The sequence below is a fragment of the Ranitomeya variabilis genome, chromosome 3, assembly GCF_051348905.1.
Source record: "Ranitomeya variabilis isolate aRanVar5 chromosome 3, aRanVar5.hap1, whole genome shotgun sequence".
Lineage (NCBI taxonomy): Eukaryota > Metazoa > Chordata > Amphibia > Anura > Dendrobatidae > Ranitomeya > Ranitomeya variabilis.
The window spans coordinates 115,507,644-115,525,013 of record NC_135234.1 but is presented as its reverse complement, the minus strand read 5'-3'; the positions used below and the strand labels follow the sequence as shown (position 1 = coordinate 115,525,013).

At 45.1% G+C, this 17,370-nt stretch overlaps 1 long non-coding RNA gene across 1 annotated transcript; it reads right to left on the bottom strand.

Moving 5' to 3' along the window:
• Nucleotides 1-1,274: 1,274 nt before the first annotated feature.
• Nucleotides 1,275-12,747, bottom strand: LOC143817997 (uncharacterized). The gene is made up of 3 exons (XR_013224249.1): nucleotides 12,667-12,747; nucleotides 1,727-1,813; nucleotides 1,275-1,531 (listed from the first exon to the last, which is right to left on the bottom strand). It is a non-coding gene; the product is annotated as an uncharacterized LOC143817997 (long non-coding RNA).
• Between the last annotated feature and the right edge of the window lie 4,623 nt (nucleotides 12,748-17,370).

Sequence of the window (17,370 nt, the reverse complement as noted above, 5' to 3'; positions counted from 1 at the left end):
CATTAGCTGGTTTTGGATGGCCCTCATTCATTATTTGTTCATTTTCTTTTCTGCCTTGTGGTATTTATTACCTTTTTTTTTTTTTACACCAAATTCTTCAAAATAGAGCATGTGGGTTGAGAGCTTTTTTTTTTGGTCTTTTACCTTTCTTTGTACCGTTTTAGAGTAAAAAGCACAATCCTTTAAAATGTTGCACATGTAGCCAAAATTTGCACAAAAATTAGTGACAAACCAAAAATTGCTCCAAGGGGAAAATGAGTACATTTACTCAAACAATTTGAGACTTTTTGAAAATTTACAAATGATGAATCGGCTGAAAAATAAAATGGCGAAAAAGTAAAAAATCGCCTTCAAAATAGGGGACAATTTAAAAGAAGAATATGGCGCAAACCAAAAACCAGCCTAAAAATTGAGACATTTGATAATAATAATGCTATAATAAATCAGGCGTGATATCTTTTTTTATTATTAAACACAATTCAAGGAGGCACAATAGCTTATTATTTATTCTCCCGGAGACATATCTCCAGGGTGTATCCCACCTTCTGTGCCTATTCATTGTCTGTAATTACGTTATTTTTAGTTGGTAGGGATTAGTGATGTTTTATACTGAAAGCAAAAAAAAAAAAAGGCATCACAAATGAACAAAGGAAAAAAAAACAAAATGCTCCAGCTACTGCTTATGTAAATGAACGTATCATTCATTAAACAGAAAAAAAAAGGTTACGACTCTCGTTTCAGTACGGTTTGCTGCATGGAAACAATAAACTGTACATTATGGCCCATGGGGCGCAATAAAAATGCAGCCGCTGTCTATACACTGTTTTTCCATCTCCTAAAAAGAGGGTTGATCCCAACCTTTTGATAAGCCAGATCGTGCAAAATAGAGAAGGAAAATAAATAAATAAACTTTTTTTTTCTGGGAAATATATACTTTAAAAGGTGTTTTTGTTCTTTTTCAAAAATGTATTTTTTAATAGATTTGCAATAGATTTTATCTTTACCTGCATTTTGTAACCAAGTGTGCACCAGTTAAATTGTCAGAAAAGGTATTATTGAATGATATGACCTTTTCTTAAAGGTTAGCGGAGCCAACAGTCTTAAGATTTCCAGCTTGGAAAAAAATAAAATAACTGTTATTGAGAGATTGTCCTAAGTCCAGGAACCTCTGCATAGTGGGGGACCGGAGTGGGGGTCCGGAGCCGGACACAATGGGAACCTGCAGAGATGGACTTGGATTTTGCTGTATTGTGAATAGAGTTCAAAAGCGTCAATCTAAACAGGAATTTCCACTTTCTATTTAAACAAAGCAGCAGCTTGGGCTAAACCTGTAGCATAGCAAACATCACATAGCACAGAGGTGACTGTAATCCTTCTAATAACTAGCACATTAGTCCTTACATTATTAAATGGCTGCAAATATTGTAGTCCTAGGTCAGAAAATGATGTGAAGTAGAAAGAGCTGCTGGGAAGTCATTCCGGGGGTGGAAGATATGTTTTTGTGGCTGATATGTAATTCTTGTATCGTGACCTTGAAAGATAAAGAAATAGACTAGAATATAAAAATGCGTAATTTGAGGCACAATTTGGTGCTGGAGGCATTACTCAGAGCTGCCCGGTAGGCAATGCTGCCCACGGGATGAGGAAGAGGTTAACCACCGTCTTCCCCTCCACCCCTCCTTCCCGCACCTGTGGCAGTATCGATCATGTGACACAAAAGTTTCACCTGGCTGCTGAGAGCGGAACGTAATCCAGAGGGAACCTTAGCTGGAGTGATGGGAGGAGGTGGGGGTGGTCACACAGCAACAGGACTCTGCAATTACACAAACACAGGCACAAGCCAGACAAAGAGATCAGCACAAAAAGGAAAAGGAGTTCAGAAGTCGTAATCAGGAAACGGCCTTGGGTGCCACGGGGCAGGGGGAGAAGGGCATCTTGTGAGCCTTCAACAAAATCCTTCTGCATTAGGCATTATAAAATGTCAGCTTCCTGGACGGAATGTGAAGTGGAATCTCTGGAATGAAGCGGTGTTACGTGTACAGGAACCGATAACACCGCTAGATATGGTGGTACATAAGGAGAAAGGAACATTTTACCTAAAAAAAACCCCCTATCATTTTTTTGGATGTTTAATCTGACTGTAGATAAGAGGGAAAATCTTTCATTTGACCCTTTATGAGATATAATAGGTGCAGGGCTTGTTATCGTTCCCGGACTCTGGAACCTAGTCAGGCCCCAAAAGTCCCTATGACCCATGTGAAATAGACCATTACTATTAAAGACTTACAATAATTGGGGGACCTGTTGGAGCTCTTGCATTGAGGCCCACAAGCTTCAAGTTACACCACTGATAAAATCATTTGTAACGCTATGCAGGTGAATACTTTCGCGCTCTATCACACATGACGTTGGTTCTTGTGTATGTGCATAAATATGTAACGGGAATTGATGGATATGCAGGATAATCAATCACTGCTGTTATCGACAAGATTATATGATTGAGTAAACTTACAATCATGCCATTTAGACACATAGTCCTATTAGGTCACGTTCACACGCTCAGTATTTGGTCAGTTTTTTACCTCAGTATTTGTAAGCCAAAACCAGGAGAGGAATAATCAGAGGAAAAGTATAATAGAAACATGTCACCACTTCTGTATTTATCACCCACAAGTGGTTTTGGTTTACAAATACTGAGGTAAAATCCTGACCAAATACTGAACATGCGAACAGGGCCTCAAGGTTAAAGCTGGAAATACACTGGCTGAACGATCCTACGGCCAATTGTGCATCCATCAGCCATCTTGGCCGTTTCTCCCATACATAGGAGCACTCGTTCAGCTAAGATGAATTTTAGTTTTGGACAGACTTACGGACCTTTACTGCTCTCAAACTATCACGGTTTACACGGACCGACATAAGTTAGGATAGGATAGGTCGACCACAGTCAATGATGGGCAATGAACAATCTGTAGTACATCGCTCAGGACAGATAGGCCGCCATCGTTCTCGGCAGCACAGGTTCTGTTAACACAGCACGATGCACCACGGAGGACGATGATCCTTTGCCCTGCACAAAAGATAATTTCACCCAATGAGTAAGCATTTTGCTCACGTATCGTGTGATCGACACCAGGTTTACACTGAAAGATTATGGTGAAACGAGCACTCATTCATGATAATCTTTCAGTGTAAACAAGAATATTCTGGAAATCCCCATTGTCCTTTTCTCCGCTGTTGCTGATACCTGACCTGGATTTGAAAATGGAGAAGCATTGTCATAAGCCTCCTGGCAGTCAGCATAGGAAATACTACGTTTGTCCACTGCCTCACATAATGACAATATGATACCTGATCAGCACCGGCTGATGGTTTACAGGAAACACCATCAGTGACTATAAATAACAATACCAGAGTGTCATACAGTGCACTTCTCATCCAATCAGTATTTTCCAGCACTTTTCTTGTTAGGAAGGTATCACAGGAATGTCTCAAATTCCCTCACAGTGTGAACAGAGCCTAAATGTTTTGTTTTTCTTTGACAGTCCTGCAAGGCATATTTTGGCTACTAATTAATATGATTACCCATCCATGAGCTTCATGCAATCATTAATGTCAATGTAATTTAAAATAATCTTGCACTGTGTGCTCCTGTAAAAGTTAATCCGATATTGCCACATTTTTTAAAACTGGTCAGCTATGGATGTATCCCTACTGTCCTGCTAAGGTTATTATAAGATTCTAGCCTGAGAGCTTATGCAGGTGGCAGATAGCATAGACATTCTGTGTTCTGCCACATCGTGCCTACACACAAAATTATGTGGGTATTTACTGGTAGAAGCAATGCAGTAATACTCCACAATTTTATTTTGTGCTGTGAGATTCGATCACATTCACAGCTAATCTCAGGCAGATGCAACAGACTTCTATGTCAGACATATGTTAATGGAAATCTATCACCAGGTTTTTGCTACCCCATCTAAGAGCAGCATGAAGTAGGGACAGAGAAACTGATTCCAGCAGTGTTACTTACTGGGCTGCTTGCTGCAGTTTTGATAAAATCGCTGTTTTATCTGCTGCAGATCTAGCAGTTCTCTTACTGCTCAGCTCTGTCTAACTCCTCCCACACCACTGATTGGCAGCTTTATGTGTACACTGTGCATAGGCAGAAAGATGACGGTGGTGGTGGTATTATACACAACTTATGAATATGGAGTACTACATGGCAGCAGGTTTACTAGTCCTCTAGTGATAATCTCCTGCTGATAAAACAATGTTATTATCAAAATTATGGTATGCAGTCCATAATCATCACTGGATTCATTGTCTCTTTCTCTGCTTTACACTGTTCTCAGATAAGGTTGCGAAAACCAGGTGGAAGTTCCCCTTTAAAGGGAACCTGTCAGGTGATTCGGTGATTCATGCTGCCTAAACCACAGTGACATGAATCGCCGCCTTTTTCTACTGCCTTTCCACTTTTTTTTAATAGTTTTTATATATCACTTTTGTAATTTATAGCACTCAATAAAGTTTCTAGTATAAGCATTAACTGTTTGTGTCCTCTCTTTGCTGCAGGAATGCAGCCAGGTACATTATTCTCTGAAAACGCTCGTGTTTTAGTGAAAATATAGTTTGAAGATCCTGCCAGGGATCATAGCCAGACATGACTAGAGCCGACCCGGGGTCGGTGCAGGACAAGTCTAGTTTCCTGCTATGGTTCCCTGATGGATCGATGGATCTTTAAGGTATATTTTCTCTGAAACCTTCCAAAATTTGGACAAGACTGAGTTTCATAGATATTTTTTTTTAACCCTTAACATGAAAGTAAGGTTGATAATATATCTTTCATTTCAAAATCTTCAGTTTTACTCAAATAACTTGAGGCAAAAATGAATGAACCTCATCAAAATCTACTACATCAACTATTTTGTATGACCTCCATGATTTTTAAGGACAGTACCAAGTCTTATTATGGAATGAAAAGACCATAGAAAACAAGGACCCCTAAAATATTACTTTTAATTTTACAAAGCTAAAGTCATGTTCCAAATTGCGGACAAGTAAAAACAGACATAAATAGGGAATAGGTCTTGATCAGGAAGGAATGAAAAAAACAAAAAAAAACAAAGAAAAACATTATGTATCCTAGTAGACCCTATTAGGTCACTATACTAAATCCTGCCTGACAGTGGAGGTTGGCACCTTTAGTTTCTGTGGTATGGCATCCCCACTCATTGACGGCGCTCCCTGATGTCCCTATTATTCCCTACCAAAGAAAGAATGTCCCAATACACCATGTTAACTGTGAAAAAATAAAAATAGTGAGCTGTTGGAAACCCACCAAAGACAAAGGTGTCCTTCCACCAGCCCAGGAGCAAGTTTGCATATGTGGGGGGGATATGGATCCCAGATTGCCCGCCATGCACTGTATTGACATGGCGGGCCAGAGATGCATCCCTGCCATGCAGTTCTCGTTTAGTTTTTCCAACATAATCTTTGGGGCAGGCACATGTGCAGAGATACACCACCCCCGCCATCTTACGGTTTGCGAATTGTCTCATATAATATTTTCTGTCTGTCACTGAGCTCTTGAATGAGTTTGAGGGTTGTATGTATCTACAGAAGGAACAATGTCCACATCTGAAGGTCCCAAGTGACCTGTTCACCAACCACGTACTTTGCTTTTTAGGTGGAACAAAGTGACTATGGACAATGCTGTCCTTAATTGACTTTCCCCTTCTATAGTATATACTAATGGATAGGGGGAATAAAATCACAGATATCTGGATCCGATTTGAGAATCTGCCAATGTTTTTTGAGGATATTAAATACCATTTTAAACTGATCATCGTAGGTACCAATCAGACGCACGATCGGTTGAGAGTCAGTTTTAGGTTTAGGAACTAGGAGTGAAGTTCTACTAGCATTGTAAGCAAAATCACATGCAGAGTTGATGACATCTTCCAGGTATCCTCTGTCCATAAACCTATGTTTAAGATCCATTGATTTTGTCCTAAAGTCACTTAGTGATGAACAATTCCTTCTCAATCTCAAGAATTGTCCCTTTGGAATACCTCTCTTCAGCGGGAAAAGGCGATGGCTCTCCCATCTCAAAAGGCTATTTGTAGCCATAGGTTTTTGATAAATTGTGGTGTTTAGAGAGCCATCAACCTGTCTGGAGATGGAGACATCAAGTAAAGTGATACAATTACCTCCAATCTCATAAATAAATGCAATACCCTCCAGATTGGTATTGAGGTTGTAGGGATTCGGAGAAGAACCCGAGAGTGGACCCTCTGGGTCGTGACTCTAGAGTCCCCGAGGACGAGTGGACCAGATGGAACGACCCCCTATACAGGGAGCGTTAGGAGCAGGTCCAAGGGGGAATGGAGACACAGCAGCTAGAGCCAAAGGGGCGACCAAAACAAAAGAGGGAGACAGAGGACTGACTAAAGGGAACTGGAACAGACTCGGGAAGGTAAATATATTCGGAGACACAGGAGAGGGACACGGAACCACAAGGCTGCAAAAGACAAAAAGAGAAAGAACTAAAGAACTGGGATACCAACTGGAAGGGATAGGAACGGGAAAACTGGTGCGGAACTGAGAAAGAGCAGATAAAGCGGAGACACACTGTGGACTGGAACACTGGACTGACACAGCGGAGACACAGAGCGGGCAAAGCTGGAACCAAGGACAAACACAGCGGAGACACAGGAGACAAAGGACAACAGGCGAAGAAAATGATACAGAGACCGGGGAGCCTAGGGCATAGGAACGCTGAACAAAGTTCAGAGAAACCTACAAAGCAAAGGCATCTTACCTGGGAAGACGCCGGGAAGAAATACCCGATGGACGCCGCCATGTTGGGGCGGAGCCATTGGGTCGCGACCTCCCAGGAGACTCTGCGGCACAGGAGACGTGACTGCGCATGCGCAAAGGACCCAGATGCCGCGACCCAGCGAAGAGAGAAGCAGAGCGGCATGGGACAGAGTTGAGAGCGCGCCGAGGGATAGGTGAAGACAGGTGAGTATGTGCGGTCGTAACAGTACCCCCTCCTTACTCCCCCTCTTTTTAATGTTAGAGAGAAATCTCTTCATGATCAGAGGAGCATAGATGTTCTCTCGGGGCTCCCAGGATCTCTCCTCAGGACCAAATCCCTCCCAGTCAACCAAAAAATAGGTTTTGCCCCTAACTACCTATTTGGCAAGGATATCTTTAACATTAAAAATACCATCAGAAGTACTGAGTTGAGGGGAGTGAGAGGTAGACGAGTGAAAACGATTGAACACAGCGGGTTTGAGAAGAGACACATGGAAGGCATTAGGAATACGTAAAGAAGCAGGTAGCTTCAATTTGTAGGAAACATAATTGATGCGACTTAAGATAGGAAAAGGACCTATGTAGCGAGGCCCCAGTTTGTGAGAGGGAATCTTCAGCCTAATATAGCGAGAAGATAGCCAAACTCTATCGCCGGGAACATATGGAGGAGCATCCAAACGCTTCTTATCAGCAAACCTCTTCATATTACTGCTAGCTCTTTCGAGAGCCTCTTTGGTCTCGCGCCAAATCTAGGAGAACTCCTGGGACAAGAAATCTGCCGCCGGTACCCCCCGAGGTGAGAGAAACAGGAAGAGGAATGCCCGGATGTTGACCAAAGACCACAAAGAAGGGAGATTTGGAAGAAGATTCTCTGGGAAGATTGTTATAAGAAAACTCTGCCCAAGGGAGAAGAGAAACCCAGTCATCCTGATGAGCATTGGAAATAAGTCGCAGGTATGTAGTTAGAACTTGATTAACTCGCTCCACTTGGCCGTTGGATTGTGGATGATACGCGGAAGAGAAATCCAGGTTAATCTTCAATAGTCCGCAGAGGGCTCTCCAAAAACGTGAGGTAAATTGAACTCCACCGTCGGAGACAATATGTTGTGGGAAGCCATGAAGACGGAAGACTTGATGTAAAAAGATTTTTGCCAACTCTGGGGCAGAAGGCAAACCAGGCAAAGCAACGAAGTGAGCCATCTTGGAAAACCGATCCACGATAACCAGGATGACAGAGCAATTCGAGGAACGGGGCAAATTGGTGATGAAGTCCATGGCGATATGGCTCCAAGGGACGGAAGGCACTGGCAAAGGATGCAGGAGACCAGACGGAAGTTGCCTGGGAACTTTATTTTTGGCACAAGAAGAACAAGAAGCTATGAATTCGGAGACGTCTTGATGGAGGGACAGCCACCAATAGTGCCGGGAGATAAGGGAGAGTGTCTTCTTGACTCCAACATGTCCTGCAATCTTGGAGGAGTGACCCCAATGTAAAACTCTCTCTTTGTCTTGATTCGACACTAAAGTCTTGCCAGAAGGCGGAGAAACCACTCTGTCAGGACTCTGAACATTTTTTACCTTTTGTGCATTACTGCCCTTTTCCAAGATGGCGTCTTTGGTCTCATGTGCACTGTGTCTTCCTGCTATAAAACTCCACCCCAGCCTTCAGTCTGTGCTAGAGTATTCTGCCTTGCATCCAGCTCCTGACCTCTGATTACTCCCTGGCTATATACCTGCTCCTGTGAACCTGTGTGTTGATCCTGCTACTCTGCTCTGAGTTCCTGCTGCATACACAAGTATCCAGTAATCCTCCTTCATCTGCTACTCGTGTTTACTTCATCTGCATTTGCTGGACATGTAAGCTGCTGCTGATTGACATGATTAAGGGAGCTTAGTCTCCAGAAACGCGTTGAGATTCTTACCCATATGGTTCATGATGAAGTCTGTATCCTCTATGTTTAAAGTTTGTGAATAAAGAAAACTCTTTTTTACGGACTCGGTGAAGCTGGACATTATTTTCTTTTTTGGTGTTTATTATTTGCACCAAGTGTTGTGGACTTCAGTTTCTCTCTGCACCTGTTTGAATCACCGTGTGATAATATGGACTTTACCACTTAGAAAACTGTGTCCTGTAGTTATCTTGTTCCACGCAAAGAGTCTCCTGAGTTATCCCATATAATTATTACACACTCTCAGAGGAGCAAGGGTGACGATTCTGGCTGGATCAATGATGTGAGCCGGAGAGTCCTCTACATCCAAAGGCTGAAAGGATCTTGAGAGAGCATCCGCCTTGACGTTCTTATTTCCAGGTCGGAAATTAAGTTCAAAATCAAATCGTCCGAAGAATAAAGACCATCTGGCTTGTCGTGGATTAAGTCTCTGAGCAGACTGAACATAGGCCAAATTCTTGTGGTCGGTGTAAATAATGAACGGGTGAACGGCTCCCTCAAGAAAATATCGCCACTCCTCTAACGCTAACTTGATAGCCAATAGTTCCTTATCTCCAATGGAGTAGTTCCGTTCTGGAGAAGAAAAGGCTTTGGAGAAAAAACCACAGGTAACTAAATGTCCGGAAGAGGATCTTTGCAAGAGTACAGCTCCTGCTCCGACAGAAGACGCGTCGACTTCGAGGATAAATGGTCTATTCGCATCAGGGAGATGAAGCACAGGAGCTGCAGCGAACTTTTGCTTTAGAGACTGAAAGGTTTCTTCAGCTTCAGAGGTCCAAAGATTGGAGTTGACTCCCTTGCAAACAAGAGCAGAAATAGGCTTAGCAATCGAAGAGAAATGAGGAATGAGTGTCTATAGTAATTGGAAAAGCCAAGATAACGTTGGATTGCTTTTATTCCAAGAGGACGAGGCCAGTCAAGGACAGCAGAGACCTTCTCGGGATCCATCTCCAGACCAGACTTCGAGACAATGTATCCAAGGAAGGGCAGGGAGGACTGCTCAAAGACGCATTTCTCAATCTTTGCAAACAGATGATTCTCCCTTAGTCGTTGCAGAACACGACGTACGTCCCGTCTATGAGTGGAAAGGTCCGGAGAGAAGATGAGAATGTCGTCAAGATAAACCACGACACTGGAGTAGAGTAAGAAATAAACAGAAGGTTGACAGCACTCACTAGCTGGGGCGCCCGTCCAAGTCCAGGGAACCATCCAGGACCATAGAAATTTCAAGCAATAGAAGAACAGCGCTCCATCCAGGTGTGTAGTATAAAAAAGAAGTTTTATTTTGCCATACAACAGCAACGTTTCGGCCCTAAGGGCCTTTATCAAGCATAACATAGAGAGCTCATAACCGGCTTTAAATAGTGTGTGTGCCACGCAGGGCACCAATCACCATTCAGCCGCCCACCACCCAATAAAATTTGCAATATATTACAAAAAACAGACATCAAAACACATTAAAATACAGTTCACCAACCGCCCATACCACCCCCTTAAGTCACCCACATAAATCCCTTTTCCTCTCATTAATAACATAATCTACTGTTGGTGTCTCGAGCAATCAGCCTCCAGCATCTAGGTCGTCACGGCAACCTCCACCAATCCTTGTGCAGCCATGTGGAAATCATAAACAGAGCGGAGCCAATAAGATTCCATCTTCAAGTGGCGCCAAAAGGCTTCATGCCGCCAATCTGTATCCTCCACATATAAGGATTCTGACGTCCGACCTATCAGGCAATCCCTGACATACCTCAAGGCTCAGGGCGTCATAGACCGGCGTCATCACCACAGGTACGACTCACCCCATGGTCCACGGTGCAGCAGTGGGCGGGACACAGGAGCGCACCGCCAACCGGAAGTATCCGTGTCACGTGACCGCGAGGCGGACCTACCATCGGCAGCGCACACCCACCCGTCCATCTACAACACCGCGTCCAGTCGGTGTTGTAGATCAGCGATCCCAAAATACATTATAACATATCGTCATACATGTGCAACAGTCGAAAAGCACAAGGAGGGGAGTTGATATAGAGCTTCAACGATATTTTGGGATCGCTGATAACATGTAGAGATTTGTCTTAATATTAGTTATGCTTGGATCTGCCTTCTTGATTAGTGGTGTCATTTGACCGTTTGCGTCCTGGTCACCTAGGTGACGCTCCCGACTGGACGCGGTGTTGTAGATGGACGGGTGGGTGTGCGCTGCCGATGGTAGGTCCGCCTCGCGGTCACGTGACACGGATACTTCCGGTTGGCGGTGCGCTCCTGTGTCCCGCCCACCGCTGCACCGTGGACCATGGGGTGAGTCGTACCTGTGGTGATGACGCCGGTCTATGACGCCCTGAGCCTTGAGGTATGTCAGGGATTGCCTGATAGGTCGGACGTCAGAATCCTTATATGTGGAGGATACAGATTGGCGGCATGAAGCCTTTTGGCGCCACTTGAAGATGGAATCTTATTGGCTCCGCTCTGTTTATGATTTCCACATGGCTGCACAAGGATTGGTGGAGGTTGCCGTGACGACCTAGATGCTGGAGGCTGATTGCTCGAGACACCAACAGTAGATTATGTTATTAATGAGAGGAAAAGGGATTTATGTGGGTGACTTAAGGGGGTGGTATGGGCGGTTGGTGAACTGTATTTTAATGTGTTTTGATGTCTGTTTTTTGTAATATATTGCAAATTTTATTGGGTGGTGGGCGGCTAAATGGTGATTGGTGCCCTGCGTGGCACACACACTATTTAAAGCCGGTCATGAGCTCTCTATGTTATGCTTGATAAAGGCCCTTAGGGCCGAAACGTTGCTGTTGTATGGCAAAATAAAACTTCTTTTTTATACTACACACCTGGATGGAGCGCTGTTCTTCTATTGACTGGAGTAGAGTAAGTCACGAAATATTTCGTTCACAAATTCCTGGAAAACCACAGGAGTGTTACAGAGGCCAAACAGAATAACCAAATACTCATAGTGGCCGTCGAGAGTGTTAAAGGCGGTTTTCCACTCATCTCCAGCACGTATTCGAACAAGATTGTACGCACCGCGCAGATCCAGTTTGGTAAAAATTTGCGCTCCTCTGAGGCGATCGAAGAGTTCCGGAATGAGTGGCAGTGGGTATTTGTTCTTCACCGTAATATTGTTTAGGCCTCTATAATCAATGCAGGGACGAAGTGAGCCATCTTTCTTCTTTACGAAAAAGAAGCCTGCTCCGGCAGGAGAAGAAGATTTGCGAATGAATGCCTTAGCAAGATTTTCTTGAATATATTCCGACATGGCTTGTGTCTCCACAGGAGAGAGAGGATAGATTCTTCCTCTAGGCGGGATGGCCCCAGGCACGAGATCTATGGGACAATCATAGGCTCGGTGTGGAGGTAGACCTTCAGCTTCTCTCTTGTCAAAGACATCCGAGAAAGAACTGTAGACATAAGGTAAGGCAGAAAAAGAAGAAGAAGAAACACCCACAGGACGCACCGGCAGCAGACAACGTTCCCGACAGAGTTCTCCCCAGCGCAAAATATTTCCATTGCGCCAATTTAAAATGGGCTCGTGACTCCGTAACCATGGAAGACCAAGAAGTACAGGGTGAGACAGACCAGCTAAAACATAAAATACAATTCTCTCCCTATGCAGAACCCCTACTTGAAGCTCCACCTCGAGAGTAACTTGCGTAATGATCTCCTGTAAAGGTTTACCATCCACGAAAGCAAGAATTAAAGGACTTTCCAAGGTTCTAACAGGGACAGAAAATTTTAAAACCTATTCTAGTCTAATAAAATTCCCTACTGCACCCGAATCGACATAGGCATCCAAAGAAATGTCCTTTCCAGAAATATGCAATAAGACAGACAAAGTGAGGGGTTGAGAGGTATCACGAGCACCTAGGGAGGCCTCTCTTACCTGACCTAGGCGGAGAAGTTTTCTGGACGTTCAGGGCAGGACCGCAACAGATGAGAGGCACTCCCGCAGTAGAAGCATAAGCCTTGAGTACGCCTCTCCTTACGTTGTTGTTCCGACATCTTGAGACGGTCCACTTGCATCGGCTCTGGAGCGGACGCCATGGAGGAAGTTGCGGGCAGCGGACTGAATGGTTTGCGGGTGGCAGGGGAAGGCCGAAGAGATCTCCGCTCCCGAGCGCGTTCCTGGAAACGAAGATCAATACGGGTAGCCAAGGAAATCAAATCCTCTAAAACCGTAGGAGTGTCCCAACCAGCTAACTCGTCCTTTATACGCCCAGAGAGGCCTCGCCAGAAAGCTCCCACTAATGCCTCATTATTCCAGCCTAAATCGGAGGACAGAGTACGAAACTGGATGGCGTATTGACCACAGTTAAGGATCCCTGATGGAGGGAAAAAAGAGCCTCAGTAGTAGAGGCCAGACGTCCAGGTTCATCAAAAACATGACGAAAAGTCTCCAAAAATTCAGACAATCGGGAGACTAGGGGATCGTCTTGCTCCCAAAGGGGATTAACCCATGCCAAGGCGTCATCCTCCAGATGGGAAATCAAAAAGGCTATTTTAGCCCGATCGGTAGGGTAATACTGGGGCAGAAGTTCAAAATAAAGACGACATTGGTTTAACCCTTTCGCGACATGCGCCGTACATGTACTGCGCATGTCGGGTCCCCTGCTTTGATGTGCGCTCCGACGGTGAGCGCACATCAAAGTCGCGACATGTCAGCTGTTTTGTACAGCTGACATGTGCGCACAATAGCGGCGGGTGAAATCGCTATTCACCCGCCGCTATTAACCTGTTAAATGCCGCTGTCAAATGCAGACAGCGGCATTTAACTACCGCATCCGGCCGGGCGGCCGGAAATGACGTCATCGCCGACCCCCGTCACATGATCGTGGGTCGGCGATGCATCAGGAAGGTAACCATAGAGGTCCTTGAGACCTCTATGGTTACTGATGCCGGCCTGCTGTGAGCGCCCCCCTGTGGTCGGCGCTCACAGCACACCTGCATTTCAGCTACATAACAGCGATCTGATGATCGCTGTTATGTAGCAGAGCCGATCGGACTGTGCCTGCTTCTAGCCTCCCTTGGAGGCTATTGAAGCATTGCAAAAGTGAAAAAAAAAAGTTTTTAAAAATGTGAAAAAAATATTAAAAATATAAAAGTTTAAATCACCCCCCTTTCGCCTCATCCTAAATAAAACAATAAAAAAAAAAAACCTACACATATTTGGTATCGCCGCGTTCAGAATCGCCCGATCTATCAATTAAAAAAAAGCATTAACCTGATCGCTAAACAGCGTAGCGAGAAAAAAATCCGAAACGCCAGAATTACGTTTTTTTGGTCGCCGCGACATTGCGTTAAAATGCAATAACGGGCGATCAAAAGAACATATCTGCGCCGAAATGGTATCATTAAAAACGCCAGCTCGGCACGCAAAAAATAAGCCCTCACCTGACCCCAGATCACGAAAATTGGAGACGCTACGGGTATCGGAAAATGGCACTTTTTTTTTTTTTTTTTTTAAAGCAAAGTTTGGAATTTTTTTTCACCACTTGGATAAAAAATAACCTAGACATGTTAGGTGTCTATGAACTCGTAATGACCTAGAGAATCATAATGGCAGGTTAGTTTGAGCATTTAGTGAACCTAGCAAAAAAGCCAAACAAAAAACAAGTGTGGGATTGCACTTTTTTTGCAATTTCACCGCACTTGGAATTTTTTTCCCGTTTTCTAGTACATGATATGGTAAAACCAATGATGTCGTTCAAAAGTACAACTCGTCCCGCAAAAAATAAGCCCTCACATGGCCATATTGACGGAAAAATAAAAAAGTTATGGCTCTGGGAAGGAGGGGAGCGAAAAACGAAAACACAAAAACGAAAAAGGGCCGCGGCATGAAGGGGTTAAAAAACCCCGACATAATTTGGGGTCACCGTTGTACCGAGGTGGTTTAGCCAAATGGGGAGGAGGGTTGGGAGCAGAGGCGGAGGTAGAAGCAGCTGTTTGTAAAGAAAGCTGCCGATCGTCTACCGAGGCCATGTAGCTAAGAATGTGAGCCTGGGTATCACGTTGCTGAGCCAACTCTTGCTGTAGGCCAGCTAGTTGGGAAGCGTTACCAGGATCCGAGGACTAGAGCGAAGAAAGACGAGAATCCATTGCCTTCATGAAGGTCATGATGCGGGTCTGGTTCTCTCGCAAAAAGACTAACTCTTTTTGTGCGTCAGAAGCTCCAGCGGGGTCCATGGCCTTTGCTTACTGTAGGGATTCGGAGAAGAACCCGAGAGTGGACCCTCTGTGTCGTGACTCTAGAGTCCCCGAGGACGAGTGGATGAGATGGAACCACCCCCTATACAGGGAGCGTTAGGAGCAGGTCCAAGGTGGAATGGAGACACAGCAGCTAGAGCCAAAGGGGCGACCAAAACAAAAGAGGGAGACAGAGGACTGACTAAAGGGAACTGGAACAGACTCGGGAAGGTAAATATATTCGGAGACACAGGAGAGGGACACAGAATCACGAGGCTGCAAAAGACAAAAAGAGAAAGAACTAAAGAACTGGGATACCAACTGGAAGGGATAGGAACGGGAAAACTGGTGCGGAACTGAGAAAGAGCAGATAAAGCGGAGACACACTGTGGACTGGAACACTGGACTGACACGGCGGAGACACAGAGCGGGCAAAGCTGGAACCAAGGGCAAACACAGCGGAGACACAGCAGACAAAGGACAACAGGCGAAGAAAATGATACAGAGACCGGGGAGCCTAGGGCATAGGAACGCTGAACAAAGTTCAGAGAAACCTACAAAGCAAAGGCGTCTTACCTGGGAAGACGCCGGGAAGAAATATCCGATGGGCGCCGCCATGTTGGGGCGGAGCCATCGGGTCGCGACCTCCCAGGAGACTCTGCGGCACAGGAGAATCGACTGCACATGCGCGAAGGACCCAGATGCCGCGACCCAGCAAAGAGAGAAGCAGAGCGGTGTGGGACAGAGTTGAGAGCGCGCCGAGGGATAGGTGAAGACAGGTGAGTATGTGCGGTCGTAACAGAGGTAATGCATAGTCAATAAATGATCCATTGTCTCCCCTTCAGAAGACATTGATGTCGTCGATGTAACGGCCCAGAAAATAATCCTGGGGTTCCAGACATCACCCTCGTCCCTGAAGACAAAGGTATCCTCCCACCAGCCCAGGAGCACCTTAGAGACATTAGACTCGGCAAGGATGCACGTCTGGTATGCGATGTCAATACAGTGCATGGAGGCTATCTGGGATCTATATAGTTTTCTGTTATATAGAGGTGGTTCCATCATCAATGAGACAAGAAGATTGGGATAGGAAAATTATCCATCGCAAAACAAGATGGATTTATTTGCTTGAATTCATGAGCCCACTGGGTCTCAATGAGCAGTTATCCTTCACTAGCTTCTTTTTAACCGCCTCGTATTTCTATTTCTGGTCCTGGAAAAATTATTGCTGTGTATATTTGTGCTTTGGACTAATACAGGAATACCATAGGTCATATATTTGTTGACTATTGCATCTTTTTTATCATATATGTACCTTTTTTATTGTCCCTTATTGATGACTTTATCATGAGGAGAAATAGTATTTAAGATGTCAGCATTATCGCTTATGATTGCTACGATTATCTTACTTTCTTTAATGATGAACCCCTAAAGGCCCCGTCTCACACAGCGACGCTGCAGCGATACAGACAACGATGCTGATCGCTGCAGCGTCGCTGTTTTGTCGCTGTGTGGTCGCTGGGGAGCTGTCACACAGACAGCTCTCTCCAGCGACCAACGATCAGGGGAACGACTTCGGCATCGTTGAAACTGTCATCAACGATGCCGAAGTCCCCCTGCAGCACCCGGTAACCAGGGTAAACATCGGGTTACTAAGCGCAGGGCCGCGCTTAGTAACCCGATGTTTACCCTGGTTACCAAAAAAACAAACAGTACATACTCGCCTTTCGGTGTCCAGGTCCCTTGCCGTCCGCTTCCTGCTCTGACAGTGCCGCTGTACACTGAGAGCAGAGCGCAGCGGTGACGTCACTGCTGTGATCTGGTCTCACTTTCCGGCGGCTCAGTCAGAGCAGGAAGCGGACGGCAAGGGACCTGGACACCGAAAGGCGAGTATGTACTGTTTGTTTTTTTGGTAACCAGGGTAAACATCGGGTTACTAAGCGCGGCCCTGCGCTTAGTAACCCGATGTTTACCCTGGTTACCAGTGAAGACATCGCTGGATCGGTGTCACACACACCGATTCAGCGATGTCAGCGGGGCCTCAACGACCAAAAAAAGGTCCAGGCCATTCCGACACGACCAGCGATCTCACAGCAGGGGCCTGGTCGCTGGTACGTGTCACACATAGCGAGATCGCTACTGAGGTCGCTGTTGCGTCACAAAACTTGTGACTCAGCAGCGATCTCGCTAGCGATCTCGCTATGTGAGACGGGGCCTTTATCACTCTCTGACCTTTCAGACTCCGGGTTTTATGAGGTTAAGTTTGATTACATGAAGTTGACATATACCTTTCCCGGGGAGTGATTTTTGTGATGCACACTCTTGGAACTCATGCCATATTACAGATGGCACCTAATACTATCATGCATCCCAAGCTTCATTTGTATGTGCGGACGCAGTGCTT